Source organism: Scyliorhinus torazame, chromosome 5 (genome assembly GCF_047496885.1).
Source record: "Scyliorhinus torazame isolate Kashiwa2021f chromosome 5, sScyTor2.1, whole genome shotgun sequence".
Taxonomy (NCBI): Eukaryota; Metazoa; Chordata; class Chondrichthyes; order Carcharhiniformes; family Scyliorhinidae; genus Scyliorhinus; species Scyliorhinus torazame.
Genome location: NC_092711.1, coordinates 302146832 through 302163532, shown reverse-complemented (window position 1 = coordinate 302163532; position 16701 = coordinate 302146832). Strand labels below are relative to the sequence as shown.

Below are 16701 nucleotides of genomic sequence, written 5' to 3'. Positions count from 1 at the left end.
TGGTCTCTATATCGGAGAGACAAAACGCAGACTGAGCACCTTTGGTCTGTGCGCATTCAGGACCCTGACCTTCCTGTTGCTTGCCATTTTAACACAAGACACTGCTCCCATGCCCACATGTGTGTCCTTCGCCTGCCGCAATGTTCCAGTGAAGCTCAACGCAAACTGGAGGAACAACATCTCATCTTCCGGTTAGGCACGCTACAGCCTTCCGGTCTCAACATCGAATTCAACAACTTCAGATGTTCAGCTCTACCCCACCTCGACCCATTTGTTTTCATCCCATTTCATTTTAACTGTTTTTTTTACCATTTCTTTCTCTCTTGTCTTTCTTTATATATATATATTGCCCCCCCCCCACCTTATCCACCTTTCGTTACCCTTTCTCTCCTTTGCTACCCCCTTCCTCTCCCCCTACATCTACACCTGTCACAGTTTACCCTCTGATGTTAGTTTCTCTGCAGTTTGGCCTTTCACACCTTTTGTTCTCTCTGGGGACTGTCATTAGCACTCTTTCCCCTTGCTTTCTGTGGCTGTCAGCACCCCGTTTCCCTGAGTTTCTGTGGCTATGACTCATTTTAAATTCTCACACCCCAGTATAAATATTTCCCACTTTCTCTGTCTTTAGCTCTGACAAAGGGTCATCTGGACTCAAAACGTTAGCTCTTTTCTCGCCCTACAGATGCTGCCAGACCTGCTGAGATTTTCCAGCATTTTCGTTTTGGCTCAGATTCCAGCATCCGCAGTAATTTGCTTTAATGAAGGGGAGAGCTGACTGATGGTGTTTAACCTGAGGGTCACCTGAAGGTGCAAGGTTGAGAAGCGGGGGGGGGGGCGGAGCCTTCATGAATAACCTCAGCCAGTATGGGAATTGAACCTGTGCTGTCGGTCTTGCTCTGCATCACGAACCAGCTGTCTAGCCAATTGGTCTAAACTGTACCATTATAACAGATTTGATGTTTGTATGTGATTACAGGTCCTTGGTTACCAAACTGAGTGAATAGCTTCGAGAGTGATGGCAGACATTATTCAGTGTTGTTTTACTGGATGAACTCTCTGAAGTGACCAATTTTGGCTTTAGTACTGCACATTGATAGTGAGTCGTGGGTACGTTGAAGCTGAGAGGTGTAATTGAGGATCATTACATTAAATCTGCGTGTGGCACTGCAATGGTTACACTACACATTCTCAGTAGGATAACAAAAGCATTTAGAAGTTTGCAAATGCAAAAAGTAAATCCAAACCGTAGCGACGACAGTGGGTGCTGTTAGGTAGGCCAGCAGCAGGGCGCATTACCGAGAGGGAATGGGCCAATAGTGGGAGTCAAGACTTATGATTCAACCTTAAGCCTGCAGCCAGTCAGGTTGTAATGGTATGGGTCCAAACTTGTGCTGGTGGGAAGCCAGATCTTGCATTGAATTTTGTTTACGCCAGCGCCAATTTGGAATACAGCAGCTTTCATTAGTAATGTGCTTCACACATGCCAGGGAAGGTTCGGAGCACTTAACATGGAGGGGAAGTGAGGCACCCAGCAGGAAAAGCAAAATGGCTGGGGCGGGTGAAAAGATAAAAAGGACATTGTCACAGATAAAAGCAAATTACTGTGGATGCTGGAATCTGAAACAAAAACAGAAAATGCTGGGCAATCTCAGCAGGTCTGACAGCATCTGTGGAGAGTGAACGGAGCTAACGTTTTGAGTCTGGATGACTCTGTCAAAGCTAGGACTGTCACAGAATTGGGTTTTTAGTGGGCTTTCCACAGTAAGAAGAAAGAAACCAGGGCCAAGTGTTTTTGGGAAATATTGAACAAAGCAGAAGTGTAGCGATTGAATAATTGGGCTCTGATGACAGATTCAAGGATCAGGGAACATCAGGAACGGGTGGGCAGGGTCATACAAATTGCGAGATCAGGTGGAGTGAGGCTCTGGAAGAATTTCAGAGAGAGGATATAGTGATCTTAAAGTACATGCCCTGTAGCATAGGGAACAAGGAGAAATTGGCAAGGGCAGAGTTATGGAGTTGATAACGGGATGAGGAGGAGAGATGGTTATGAGTTTTGTACAGGAGGAGACATGAAAGTTAATTTTAGATTAGCTGTAACTTTGGAGGGAGACATGTTGTAAGGAGAAATTTGGAAAATGTAATCTTCATGTGCGACAAGACCTGGCCAACATTCAAGTTTGGGTTGGCAAGTAATATTTTTAAAATGTGTTTATAGGATGTGTGCATCGTTGGCGAGGACAGCATTTATTGTCCATCCCTAATTGCCTTGGTTCAGAGTACATTGAGTAGTCAACCACATTGCTAAGCGTCTGGAATCACATGTAGGCCAGACCGGGTAAAGATGGCAGATTTCCTTCCCAACAGGACATTATTGAACCAGATGGGTTTTACAACAATCAACAATGGTTTCATGGTGGTCATTAGACTTTTAAAAAATTCCAGACATTTATTGAATTCAAATTTCACCATCTGCCATGGTGGGATTCTAATCCATGTCCACAGAGCATTACCCTGGGTCCCTGGATTACTAGTGTAGTGACCGTACCGCTACGTCACTCCCATCCCATTCACACTACACCAGTGCTAGACAGTGACTATCTCCAACATGTGAAAATTTAACCATCTATCCTGAACAGTTGTGGCATAATTATTGCAGAATCCCCATCATCAATATCCTGGGATTATCATTGACCAGAAACTTAACTGGACCAACCATATGAATACTGTGGCTGCAAGAGTAGGATGGAGGATGGGAATTCTGCAGTGTGTAACTCATCCCCAAACTCCCTAAAACATATCCACCATTCCTAAGTAATAAGCCAGAAATATGATGGAATACTTGCCTGGGTGAGTGCACCTCCACCAACACTTAAATTGAACACTATCAAGGCCAAAGCTGTCAGCTTGATCACTATCCTATCCACCACCTTAAACATTCCTTCCCTCTGCCATTGGTGCACAATGGCAACAGTATGTACCATAGGCAAGATACACTACAGCATCTCTCAAGATCCTTCAGTTGCACCTTCCAACCCACAACCTCTGCTCCCTAGAAGAACAAAGGAAGCAGACTCCACCGCCTGCAGGTTTCCCTCCAAGCCACACGCAACTCTGATTTGGAACTATATATTTGTTCCTTCATTGTCTTTGGGTCAAAATCCTGGAACTCGCTCCGTAACAGCACTGTGGGTGTACCAACACCACAAGGACTGCAGTGGTTCAAGAGTCAGAGTCAGAACTTTGTCCAAAAGGGGCGGGACCAAATGACTCGCGGAACATAAGAACATAAGAACTAGGAACAGGAGTAGGCCACCTGGCCCCTCGGGCCTGCTCCGCCATTCAATGAGATCATGGCTGATCTTTGTGGACTCAGCTCCACTCTCCGGCCCGTACACCATATCCCCGAATCCCTTTATTCTTTAGAAAGGTATCTATCTTTTTCTTTAAAATGTTTAAAGAAGGAGCCTCAACTGCTTCACTGGGCAAGGAATTCCAGAGATTCACAACCCTTTGGGTGAAGATGTTCCTCGTAAACTCGGTCCTAAATCTACGTCCCCTTATTTTAAGGCTATGCCCCCTAGTTCTGCTTTCCCCGACCAGTGGAAACAACCTGCCCGCATCTATCCTATCTATTCCCTTCATAATTTTATAGGAAATAGGTCTTAAACCTACTTACGACCTACCTTCTCGGAATTTACCAGCCTCCCTCGATTCTCCGGCATCCCCAGGGAGGCTGCAGCTGGGTGGCTATCAGTGCTGGTCCACACAAACATGGACCATATGGAAAGGCACCTGGAGGGTTTCCCAGGCCATTGGAGGCCCCTTTGTGGTCAGGGTAAGTGCAGGGTGGCTCCCTGGCCCTCCCCCTGGAACACAGGCACCTTGGTATTGCCACTCTGGCACTGTCAAGGTGCCTGGGTGGCACTTCCAAGCTGGCAGGAGTACTGACTGGGTGCCAGGGTGGCAGTGCATGCCAAGGGTCAGGGGCTGAGGGAAGCCATGCCCATGAAATGAGGATGGTGGAGGGGTTTGAAGGGTGGGTGGTGTACAGTGCAGGTAAGTAGGGGCCTCCGGGAGGTTGGGGGTGACGGGAGCGTGTCCTGGAAGGGAGGGGGTGCTGTAAGAGGATTGGGGGGGCCCCCACGGACCCCATAGTGTGGTGTCCTCACTTGGGGTGTGGGGTAGTGCCCATGTGTATGGGTGGTGACATGGGTATGGGTGGGTGGTGTGGGGGATCCACAAGCTCACTTAGAGATCATTGCACCCTTTTAAAATGGCGGCCTGATCTCTGAGTTCAGCTCCCCAGTGCTAAAAAAAATTCTAAGTATGCTAAACCAGTGAGAAATTCCCCAGGGCCCCCAGAAAATGACTGAGTGTTATTGAATAGCGGTGGGGAACTCGCTGGCAGAGCCGACGGGGAACTCCCTGAAAAACCTGCCACAAATGAACTTCGAAATGTCTCTGGAGAATCGTGCCCTTAGTTTCTTTGGGGAGAATCGCGCCCTAAGTTTTTACAAAACTTTTTTCTATCTCTCTCACTTAGTCCAGTTTCTCTTACTTAGTCCAGTATTTCTTTCCTTCCCCTTATTTCACTTTCTGCACATGTTTGGTATTAAATTAAATATTTTAACAAACTCCCTGGATTAGATGTGGTACTACTTCTTAAGATTTCTTTAATCTGGTGGTTTAAGACAGAACACAGTTGATCACCCTGTTCACAGAGGTTCCAGATCTCCCTTTGAGGACCTTTTGTAGGCAAGTGTCAGCAAAATGTATGTATGCTGTTGATGGCAAAATCCTTTATATCATTGCCACGTTTCTCTGTGGACCTTCACAGAATTAAAGGACTGTTTCTAAGTTTCTTGCTTAAAGTTCGATATTGAGAATTTTGAATGTATTCATCTACCAGTTTGCATTTAAGGAACATTAGAAAAGCTGAGAAAAAATGCTTGAGAATTGCCATATTGTAAACAGGACAGTTTACCAATTAAATTATCTTCTTATCGTGGTTTGGCGATACAGTTTTCTATCGGTGACCTAGTATGGACTGGCCACATTATTATTCTTGTGGGATAATAGTGTATTCTTGAGCATTAGTACAAAGGAACAATGATGAAAGGGACAATTTACAGACACCTCGAAACCTGTACAATGCTACAGTTGTTACTCTGAAAAACTACATGTAAGTAAGTTCCTCAGGGTAGTGTCCTAGGCCCAACCATCTTCAGCTGCTTCATCAATGACCTGCCTTCCATCATAAGGTCAGAAGTGGGGATGTTTGCAGATAACTGCACAGTGTTCAGCACCATTCGCGATTCCTCAGATAATGAAGCAGTCCATGTCCAAATGCAGCAAGACCTGGACAATATCCAGGCTTGGGCTGACAAGTGGCAAGTAACACTCACGCCACACAAGTGCCAGACAATGACCCTCTCAGGAGAGAATCTAACCATCGCCCTTTATTATTATAATAATATTATTAACATTAAATGGCATTACCATCGCTGAATCCTCCACAATTAATATCCTAGGGGTTACCATTGATCAGAAACTGAACTGGACTAGCCACAACAATACTGTGGCTACCAGGGCAGGTCAGAGGCTAGGAATCCTACGGCGAGTAACTCACATCCTGATCCCCCCCAAAGCCTGTCCACCATCTACAAGGCACAAGTCAGAAGTGTAATGAAATACTCTCCACTTGTCTGAATAAGTGCAGCTCCAACAACATTCAAGAAGCTTGACACCATCCAGGACAAAGCAACCCGCTTCCACAAACATTCAAACCCTCCACCACCGATGAGCAGTAGCCGCGTGTACCATCTACAAGATGCACTGGAGTAACTCTCCAAGGTTCCTTCGACAGCACCTTCCAAACCCACGACCACTACCATCTAGAAGGACAAGAGCAGCAGATACCTGGGAACCCCACCGCCTGGGGGTTCCCCTCCCATGCCACTCACCACCTTGTCTTGGAAATATATCGCTGCTCCTTCACTGACGCTGGGGCAACATCCTGGAACTCCCTCCCTAACAGCACAGTGGGTGTACCGACACCTGAAGGACTGCAGCGGTTCAAGAAGGCAACTCACCAGCAGCTTCTGAAGGGCAACTAGGGATGGGCAATAAATGCTGCCCTAGCCAGCGACACCCACATCCTGTAAATGAATTTTTAAAAAGGCATTTATGCCTGTATAAATTAATTTAAAAAAAGGCATTTATGCCTGTTACAGGTTTTCTTAAGCATCAATCAAAAATTGTGAGTTCTCTTTTTATGTTATTGTTCCAGTTTGGCTCTTTCATAGCAGTGATTTAGAGGTTTGATTGAGAGGATTTAGAGGCAGTTATCTGCAAACAACTCACACCCTGAATGTGAGCTGACACTTCGGTATTGCCCAAGTTGTTGACCTTTGAATGTGGCATTAAACTGAGCCGCTGTTTGCCTATTCAGTTAAATGTGAAAAGATCCTATGGAATTGGAAGAAGAGCGGGAAGAACTTCTGGTGTCTTGCTCAATGTTCCACCCTCGAGCAATACCACTGGAATTGGTCATTCATCTTGTTCGATATTGCATGTGCGAAACGGTTGTTATGTTTGCTTGTATGTCTCATCATAATTCATTAAATGTGAAATGCTTTGAAGTGTTTCTGATGGACATGAGAAGGTACTACATAAAATCTTTCTTTTGAGTGCATATACATCCATATCTTCAGTAACTACTATTCAAACTCAAATTGTTTGGATGGAAGCTAGGATTTAGTGGTTGTGCTTTGGAAGACTCAAACCACTGGTGCAAACGCTTGTAACTAGAGCAGCCGCTTTGGTCTCAACCACTGTTAACAGGCAAATGATACAAAATCAAATTTATTTAATTGGGAATTTCATGGCTAGGGTCAAGCTGGGCAAAAGGGGCCACCTTGGCTTCAAAATCAGGTTGGGGATTTATCACGGGAGGGAGGTAATGGCCTGCAAGATGGGGAAAGACATGAGAGAGATGGATGGGATTCCATGGGAGGGGTGGATGAGATGGCGGTTAAGTTTATTAGTTTGACCACAAATGCTTTGTGTCCCATTGCTTGTTGTACAGTAACACTAAGTGTTGTCTGTACAAATTACCCAATGTGAGCAAAAGGTCAAACTTATCTGTAATATTTCGTCCAGAGTGACCCTTCCAACTCCACCCCAACATGGAACCATTCCTTTCAAGATGAAACGAGGAGGGGTATTGTGAAAATTGATGGAAACAAAACTTGCATTCGATGTTGAAATTAGCGTTATGGATGTTCACAGTTTCATTTTTTTTTTCTTTCCCCTTGGACAGACACTTTTTCTACGCCTGTTTTGTTTTATGTTCAGAGGTGATTGAAGCAGCTTTTGGTTTAGGTTCTCAACTCTCCCATATAGATTGAAAACAGAACCTGGATCCACACCATTAAAATGATCATAATGCAGGTGAAAAGGTGGCTTGTTGCTTCAGATTTTTCACCAATTGAATCACATTAAAATGCAACTTTATTTTGAAATACTTAAAATAGCAGTATTTTTCCAAATTTCCCTTCTTTTGACATCCACAAATTATCCTTTTTAAGCAAGGGTTCTGATTAGGGTTGGGGACCATAGTGCGTTTTTATTCCACTGTCTAGGAAGAGGATACAGAAATGTAATTGTGTGCTAACTCAATGAGGACTGCAGATTGAACTTAGTACATTCACTATGGTACTGACGAGGAAGCCCTTACAATGATTGTTTAATACAACAAATGGTTCTAAAAAGTGGCCGTTCGAGTTAAGTGAGACTCTTGGTGGCAGTGATGCAGCCATGTTTGAAGGTCGTGACAAGTGATGGTGTTGGGGATAACTGAGTTATTGCAAGACACCTTCCCACAAAAGGAGGTTCAAGGAGCTGAAGGTCTCTTTGGGTGGTACTGATGCACCAGTCATATCGAGAATGGCGTGTTCCATGGAGGTCTACAAGCAGGTTGCTATTTGACCATCTTGGAACATTGCTGTTGAGACCTGGGGAAATTGGGGAATGAATAGAGGGAATTCTTGGTGGTAGAAATCTGCCTTTAAACTCCAGTGGGCAAAATTTTCAGGAGAGGGGAAGGGACAAGGTGGCAGGTGTGTGTACCTAGGACCTGAAGAGTGGCAAAGTTGAAACTGTGCATTACGTTTCCACACTGTGGCTGCAATTAGAAGTTTGTGATGTGCAGATTTATGGTCATGACTCCATGTTCTGCCACTTAGAACATTGCATTTTCTGTCTGAATCTTTGAAAAGTAAATCATTTCATGACCTGTTGAGGTAATATCAAATGTTTCAAAAAGGTTATACCATGGAGTCGTAGTCCCAAATTACCTACAGTTGGGTTGCCAAGGTGAAGCATTGAGACAAATCAAATAACAGCGATGTGAGTACCCAATGCGTTTGCAGATCTCTTAACCACCATTTGTCTTTAAGATTGAATAATGTGCAAAATAAATTGCAGCTTCATTGTTTTCTAGTTAGTTTTCAGCAAAGCTTTGATCTGGAGCTTTATAAATAACACTATAAACTCCTTGCCCCATCACTTCTCTCAACTGCATTTAATCTTTTAAAAAAATCAGTGCAGCATAGCAAATGTAGTTCTGTTGAAGAAATCCATCAATCTTGCATCCAACTTCCAGTCAGAACGACCTACTTCTTCATTGTTGGCTGGCATGGCTGCAAATTCTTGACTATTTTATGGCCAGTTGAATCAAATTGTTAACATGTAGCAATAAAGACCATGACTCAGAACCACAAAAACGATGTATTTAAGCCAAACCCCTCGCCAGTCATGGTCCACAAGTATCCAGGCAACAGGCCATGGAGGAGTCTATTGCAAAGAGGACAAACAGTTATGCTAGGTCTCATCATTTTGTTTTGAAAGACAAAAATGAGCAGTTATGATGTTTGATGTATTTTCATGTTGCTTATCATTCAAATCCTCTTTCTAGACCTGTTTTATTCATTACTAATGACAGATTTTTAGGCCCTATTTCAATAACATTTGGCAGCACCTTCAAAATGATGTGCAGCTCTTTGCTGTTAACAAGGCAATAGCATGTTTCAGTATGTTCTGTAAGGCCTTTATCCACGCCACCCCTCTGCTAAAGATTAAACTCGTTGCGGAGTACGATACTGGCTGCCTTCTCCCATATGACTGAAGCCTACCGCTTGAGTTGAGGCAATGGTTGTGGGTGTATTGGTCCACCATAAGGTATCGCCATCGAATTGAATCGGGCTGGATGCACTTCACAGCAGGGCTAATTTCATCATGATTCAGATTGGGAAGCTGGCTGATACCATTCCACCCCTCAAACGTGAGATGCTGAAGCCATCTGTAATGAGCTCTGCTACAACCCAGTCTGGCATCAAGGTAACATCACATTCTCAGGGCTCAATGCAAAACCAACATTTAGGCATTTGAAATGCCATAGCATACAAGGCTACAGAACAAGTGCTGGAAAATTGGATTAGAATAGATTGGTGTTTGATGGCCGGCGCAGATATGATGGGCTGAAGGGCCTCTTTCTGTCTGTAAAACTCTATGACTCTAAGTCAGTGGACCTAAGTACTGTTGCAGTAGTCATATTTCTTCCGACTCTACACAATACGTTTGAAGTTTGTAACACCAGGCACCTTTATTGCAAAGCACTCCTGGCCAGTGTCCCATCTTCCACCTGCTGTAAACATAGTTGATCCAGAATTCTGGAGCCTGATTCTAACACTCACCAAGCTCTTTCATCCATCACCTCTGTGTTCACTGACCTATTTTTACATTCAGTCCAGTCACGTTTTAATTTTTAAAAATTCCACCCTTGTGTTCAAATTTTTCCATGGGCACACCACTCCCTGTTTCTGTAACCTCCTCTGGTCCTGCAACCCTCCGAGAAGTCTGCATTCCTCTAATGCTGGCCTCTTGGGCAGTCTTGATTTTCTTTGCCCCACCATTGAAGGTCTTGCTGTCTATACTCTATGTTCTGGAATTTCTTTCCTAATCCTCTCAATCTCTCCACCTTTACAACTCTCCTTAAACCTACCTTTTCAATCAAGATTTTCATCACTCGTCCTATTATCTCTTTAAGTGGTTCAATGTTGCAGCCATCTGGGATGGCCACTTTCAGCAAATAAAATGGACACTCGCAGAGCATACAGGGAAAAATGGACAATGCAAAGTAACAAGCAGGCACAGAGCCTGAATGTGTATTTAGAAGACAGACTGCAGACAGAACCGAAACTCTTGGCCGATTTGCGCATTGATGTCCCATCTCCGATGAACAAAAGACTAGTGCTCAGGTAGCCGATACCGTCCCAGACATTCCGGCGCCACTTCCTCAGCAAGAAGATACAAACAAAGCAAGGCCAACGGCCAATTAGGACACGCCCAGCCATCAAGGCACCCGCCCCTTTATTGGCTCAGATCGATGGCGGTGATCGAGAAGCTACCCAATTGATTGAGACCAAGTTTAAGGCCCGCCTAAAAGCGCGCGAAGCCCCCCCCAAGTATAAGAAGGAACCCCGCCATGTGTTCGCTGTCTTGGAATCGGCTCTCAACTGGAGAGACCCTTCCACCTGCATCACCAGAAGCAAGTAAGTTCAAGTTCAACGCTCGCTACCAGACGGATGACCAAAGCTATACTCCTGCTACTTCTTCGAACCAACAGCCTCAGATCCGAACAACGGCCACTGTTCCTCTGACCTAAGTGGGCACCCGAAGTTAAGTATAGGTGTTAGTGATAGACATAGTGTTATTGTGTATGAGTAAATAGCCTATAGTGTTATTGTGCATGAGTAAATCAGACTGTGTGTAAATAAAGTACCATTGACTTTGAACTAACTAACTGATGTATTGGCTCTTTGATCGGTATTCGGTTGAACCTTGTGGCGGTATCAAGAGATACCTGGCGACTCTGAAAGTATACTCATAATTAAGATTAAGAAAGGCGACCTTATTAATCGCCATATTTATAGCCATTAAAAGATAGCAACAATGTCATTCTCTTCTCCCCCCACCCCCCGCTCCTCGTTGTGGGATACTTTGGGATATTTTACTACATGAAAGGTGCTACATAATTGCAGTGTGTTTATTATCTTTTTTTAAATATAAATTTAGTGTACCTAATTCATTTTTTTTCCAATTAAGGGGCAATTTAGCGTGGCCAATCCACCTATCCTGCACATCTTTTTTTAGGTTGTGGGGGCGAAACCCATGCAAACACGGGGAGAATGTGCAAACTCCACACGGACAGTGACCCAGAGCCGGGATCGAACCTGGGACCTCGGTGCCGTGAGGCCGCAGTGCTAACCCACTGCGCCACCGTGTTGCCCCAGTGTGTTTATTATCAACCACAGATGTCTGTGTTGCATTGATTAGCTTGTTTTAATTAAGTAACTCCACTATAGCCTTTGCTCAAGAGAAAGTATTGTTGGAAACTTTCTGTAGCCAGATGCAGGAAGAAATTTGTCCTCCAGACGGGACCAGTGAAAATACCTTCTTTCCGTAACGAATTGGGATAAGGAAAATTAATTCTATGAAAAATGGTCAGGAATTTAGTGTTCACCTTCATTACGCAACTGAAACTGACGGCAATTTCGGGAGACTGCAAATGTGCAGAATAACCGAAAATCCAGAAGCTGCTGAAATTGACCAGAACTTCCACCTTTCTGGGGCAGCACAGTGGTCAGTACTGCTGCCGACGGTGCTGAGGACCCAGGTTGGATCCCGGCCCTGTGTCACTGCCTGTGTGGAGTTTGCACATTCTCCCCTTGTCTGCATGGGTTTCACCCCCACAACCCAAAGAGGTGTAGATTAGGTCGATTAATTAGCTAAATTGCTCCTTAATTGGAAAAAAATAATTGGGTACTCTAAATTTATATAAAAAAAGAACTTCCACATTTCTGCTGTTAGTCTTGCTATAAAAAGCCCCTTGGAAAAAAGTTTCACCTTGTTGAATGAATTTTAACTAGTTTTTTAAATGGGGTAATAACTTCATTATTACTGCTGACACCTTCATTGGCCCTTGGAGTTTTATATTTGTGGAATGTCAAATTTCTCCAGTTTGAAAATAAATCTCCATGTTAATTTTTTTTTAAAGTTTGTTTATATTGATATTTTAACCTCTACTGTTATCCACTCAATAATTTATTTTGCTACCTGAAAATTGAAGTTAAAAGTGAAAGGATTCAGTGCATTTGACTTCCTGGTTTGCTGTCGATGCAGATATTTTAATGTGATTGTTTGCTAACTGCACTGCTGTTGCATGCTTGGAGATCCTTTGACTTGGTCCAGATTTAAACTGCTGTTGGGAAAGGGGAAAACCAAGCCACAGAGGTCACAAGATCTTTGTGGGCTGGTTTCTTCAAAGTCAACAGCCAATATCTTGTTTGGTTAATAAACTCAAAATATTACTTTTCAAGTGAAAATATAACAGTAGCCTTGGTACAGAACTGCATGGCCAAAATGTGATAGTCAGGTTCTTAATTCTAAAGCAAAATGTTTTCTCCTCTCTCATAGTTTCAGCAAGTAGTGGTGACGATGAGTCAGATTACATTAGCTGAGCTGGATTGGGTTTTTGCATTAATAGAAGACATTATTTTATGTAATTTCCACCTGTTAAAAATAATCGGAAACTTCTATGGAGAAGGAGTGGCAGGATAGTAACTGTCCAAGAGGCACAAATTGTACAAAGACCTCCTTCTTTAAGGTAGGTTTTAAACCAATTTGTTAGAAATCATGGTTATCAGACATGTCTGGAGGGTTACCACATGGAAGTGGCTTTGTTGGGGGAGGGAAGAAAATTACCTAAAAGCCCAGGGGTTGAAATATCTGCATATATAAGTATTGGTTAGGTTTTTGTAAAATACATTGTCACAATTTCATTAACCCATTGAGCACAGGATGTTGAAATTCCTCCTGTGTGTTGTTTGACACTTTCATGTCAAATTCCTGTTCATGATGTTTTAACGAAAATGTTGAAAAACACGAAATGATTTCAGTGAAATACCCCGCACAGGAATTTGGCATAATTGCATCAACCACCGCGGTAAAAATACTATGTGGAGGAATTACAACTCTGTTGTGTTCCAGATTTTTTTAACCTTTAAGGTGCTAGTTATTATCTTTGTTAAGATAACAATGCAGTTCCTGGTTATTTAGCAGATAATAGTTGATGCATATCAGACTTTTTAAAATCCCGTGTTGGCTGTCGGTATGTTGTACCATACTGACAGCCACTGCATTTCCAATGCTGGGACATTTAACTGTGCAGTGTAAAGATTTGAATTTGTACTGAAATGAGTGCTGATGTTTATTATATCCAGGCATATTTTTATGTATAATATGCAGTTGTTTTGCAAATTTAATTTCATGATTTTGTTACAACAACTTGGGCTAGTGCGCAGTGGATTCCTGCCCAACAGACCCTGGAGTCTCAACACATGTGAATTAACCAATAATTCATATAAAGTTTCTGAGATCTTTGGCCCTTGACTGCTCCAAAGACTTACAAATGGCAGGTCTGTAAGTTAAACAGAACAACTGTTTATTTATAACAGGGATAGAGGTGAAACATGAAATAATTATAACAGAATAATGGCCAGCTAATAGGTTCGTAAGTTCATAAGATATAGGAGCAGAATTAGGCCATTCAGCTCATTGGGTCTGCTCCGCCATTCTATCATGGCTGATATGTTCCTCATCTGCTACCTACAATGTTACAGACCATGAGCTGGATTGTAAAATCAGCCAGAGCAACTCCCTCTAGAACACATGACCTAGGAGTGGAAGTAGGCAATTTAGCCTCCCGAGCCTAACACCCTCAATGTGATGGCTGATCCCATCCTGGCCTCAACTCCACCGTCCTGCCGTTCTCCATAACCCTTCAAACCATTACCAATTAAACATCTGTCTAACTCCTGCTTAAATTTACTCACTGTCCCTGCATCCACCGCACTCTGGGGGTGCGGATTCAACAGATCCAAACATACACACGACAGACCAGAGGGAGGGGTAAAATAAAAGGAATTAAAATGAAATGAAACGGCCGATGTCAAGGCCATTGCAGCAGGCTGTCCTCCCAGGATGCTTGGGGATTGAAGCTACCAGTGTATGGTTAGAGATGATCTTCTAGCAGTAGCATTCAGACAGTAATTCCAGGCTGCAAGATTTCCCCTGGGGGAGTCATTTTAACTTTTTTATTACCCTGGGCCTTCACTCAAAGGAACAGCCTCAGGCCTGTTTACTTCTTGAGTCTCACCTCCCCAACTCTAGCCTCACCAGAATGTCCCCTAGCTTTACTGAGGAAAAACCGTATTCGAGAAGCAGCTTTCACGAGATTTAAGAGCGGTCCATTACCATTTCAGGGAGAGAAACCCAAAGAGCTCTGCCTTCAGGGATTAAACACTCACAGGATGGAGAGAGAGGAAGAGCTAGCTGGACCTGTGTTCCTGGAGAGAGCTCCAGCAGAGGTATTGCTCTGTTGCTGGATTTTTAAAACTGAAAGCAATATGAATCCTTGGGTCTGCAGAACATTCCAGAACAGTCAGCACCAATCAACATCGAGTATTAGCAAAGGCTCAGCAATTTGAGCCAGTTAATTGGCCGCCAGCCAAGTCCATCAAGATGTATCATCACTGATCTCGGTTGAATCAGCTCATCTGAAAAGTAACTAGCTCTTTGCAACCTCTCAACCTTGCCTGAAGGCATAAGTCAATCCTCAGTTTACCAGCCACTCGAATTAAAGGTGAAGTTCATCTTAAAGGCAGAGGTCCCATTAATTGTCCATGTACAAAAGTTGAATAGCAGAAATTAAAATAAAAGAACAAAGGATCCTTACAATTTGTCATTTTTTTAACAGTAGACTAGATTCTTCATTGCAAAGGAAACTTTGTTTCAAAATCCCAAACTTTCTAATTGCATGATGTATTTAATAAGGGAATGTATGTTTCTTGATGGCTCAATAAGAAATACACTGCCTGATATTCTGCAGGGCTGGGAACTCTCAGATTTGATCCTGATCTACTGAGTTAGGTGGTCTCAGCCAGGAAAAAAAACTTTCCCATTTTCCCATTCATGAAGATCTCCCGCCAATGGAAATGATAGCTGGAAAATGTGCATGTGTAGATGTTGTGTGAAGATGCATTTGGATTGGGTTGGATTTTGTTTAGTGTCACGTGTACCGAGGTACAGTGAAAAGTATTTTTTTTGCGAGCAGCTCAACAGATCATTCAGTACATTAAAAGAAAATACATAATAGGGCAACACAAGGTACACAATGTAACTACATAACACCGGTACCGGCTGAAGCATACAGGGGTGTAGTGTTAATGAGGTCAGTCCATAAGAGGGTCGTTTAGGAGTCTGGTACAGCGGGGAAGAAGCTGTTTTTGAGTCTGTTCGAGCGTGTTCTCAGTCTTCTGTATCTCCTGCCCGATGGAAGGAGTTGAAAGAGTGAGTAAGCCGGGTGGGAAGGGTTTTTGATTATGCTGACTGCTTTCCTCAGGCAGCGGGATGTGTAGATGTAGGCAATGAATCGGAGGCAGGTTCGTGTGATGGACCGGGTGTGTTCACAACTCTCTGAAGTTTCTTGCGGCCTTGGGCCAAACAGTTGCCATACCAGGCTGTGATGCAGCCAGATAGGATGCTTTCTATGGTGCATGTGTAAAAGTTGGTAAGAGTTAATGTGGACATGCCGAATTTCCTTAGTTTCCTGAGGAAGTATAGGCGCTGTTGTGCTTTCTTGGTGATAGCGTCGACATGGGTGGACCAGGACAGGTTTTTGGAGATGTGTACCCCATGGAATTTGAAACTGCTAACCATCTCCACCTCGGCCCCGTTGATGTTGACAGGGGTGTGTACAGTACTTTGCTTCCTGAAGTAAATGACCAGCTCTTTAGTTTTGCTGGCATTGAGGGAGAGATTGTTGTCGCTGCACCACTCCATTAGGTTCTCCCTCCTGTGCTTGGTTGTGATATTGTCTTTCCGTGTCTAATGGTCAGTAAACATTCAGTGGTGAGGCTTGCACAGAGAAAATGGCCAAAGGGATAGTGGAGAACAGCAATGTATGAGTTCTGCTCACATTGAGGCGCTCACGTAAATAATGAACATTTGTATGACGGTGTCTGCCTATGGAAACATGCCCCAGTAAGCAGTTGAGCCCCTCAGAAGCGGTTAGTTACATTCTAGGCTCTAGTATGTGCCCTGTGATCTCTGCATTTCTTTAAAAAAACTTGCTGGAGAATAACATTGTGCCACTAGTACTGGGAAAAGGAAAGCACCTCTTTCTAATACCCTCACGTGGCCAATATGTTTTTGTTAATATATTTAAGCCTTTAACCATTCATAAGGTTCTGAGTCAGAGGGACAATGAAATAAATGTGTAATTTGGATGTTGAGGTATTGCTTGGAACCATTTAAGATTGCAGAGGTAATGGAACTGAAATACATCTGGGACAGAAAACTAGACTAATGACTTTATGCTTTGAGAAATGTGAAAGGCTTCCAGAAATGGAAATGAAATGTGAAAGTGTTTTAGGTAGCATAAAATTAATGAACTTTTATTTGTTATACGCCTCAGCTTGAGAATAAGCTGAAAGGTGAATGAATTTGACTGTTATTGACCTTCAGTTGGTCAGCTTATTATGAAGAATGCTCTTTTTAAAAAAAGCCTGTTTTCTA

The 16701-nt window shown here is 43.3% G+C and overlaps 1 protein-coding gene across 5 annotated transcripts in view; it reads left to right on the top strand.

Moving 5' to 3' along the window:
* The window catches only part of zbtb33 (zinc finger and BTB domain containing 33), a 30909-nt gene that overhangs the window by 6034 nt on the left and 8174 nt on the right, over positions 1-16701 (top strand). For 2 of the 5 annotated variants that reach the window (XM_072505832.1, XM_072505829.1), the window contains exon 2: positions 12541-12730. The exons of the other annotated variants lie outside the window; for them this stretch is intronic. The gene's annotated coding sequence lies outside the window, so the exon portion shown is untranslated. The remainder of the gene's footprint in view (positions 1-12540; positions 12731-16701) is intronic. 5 annotated transcript variants of the gene reach the window in all.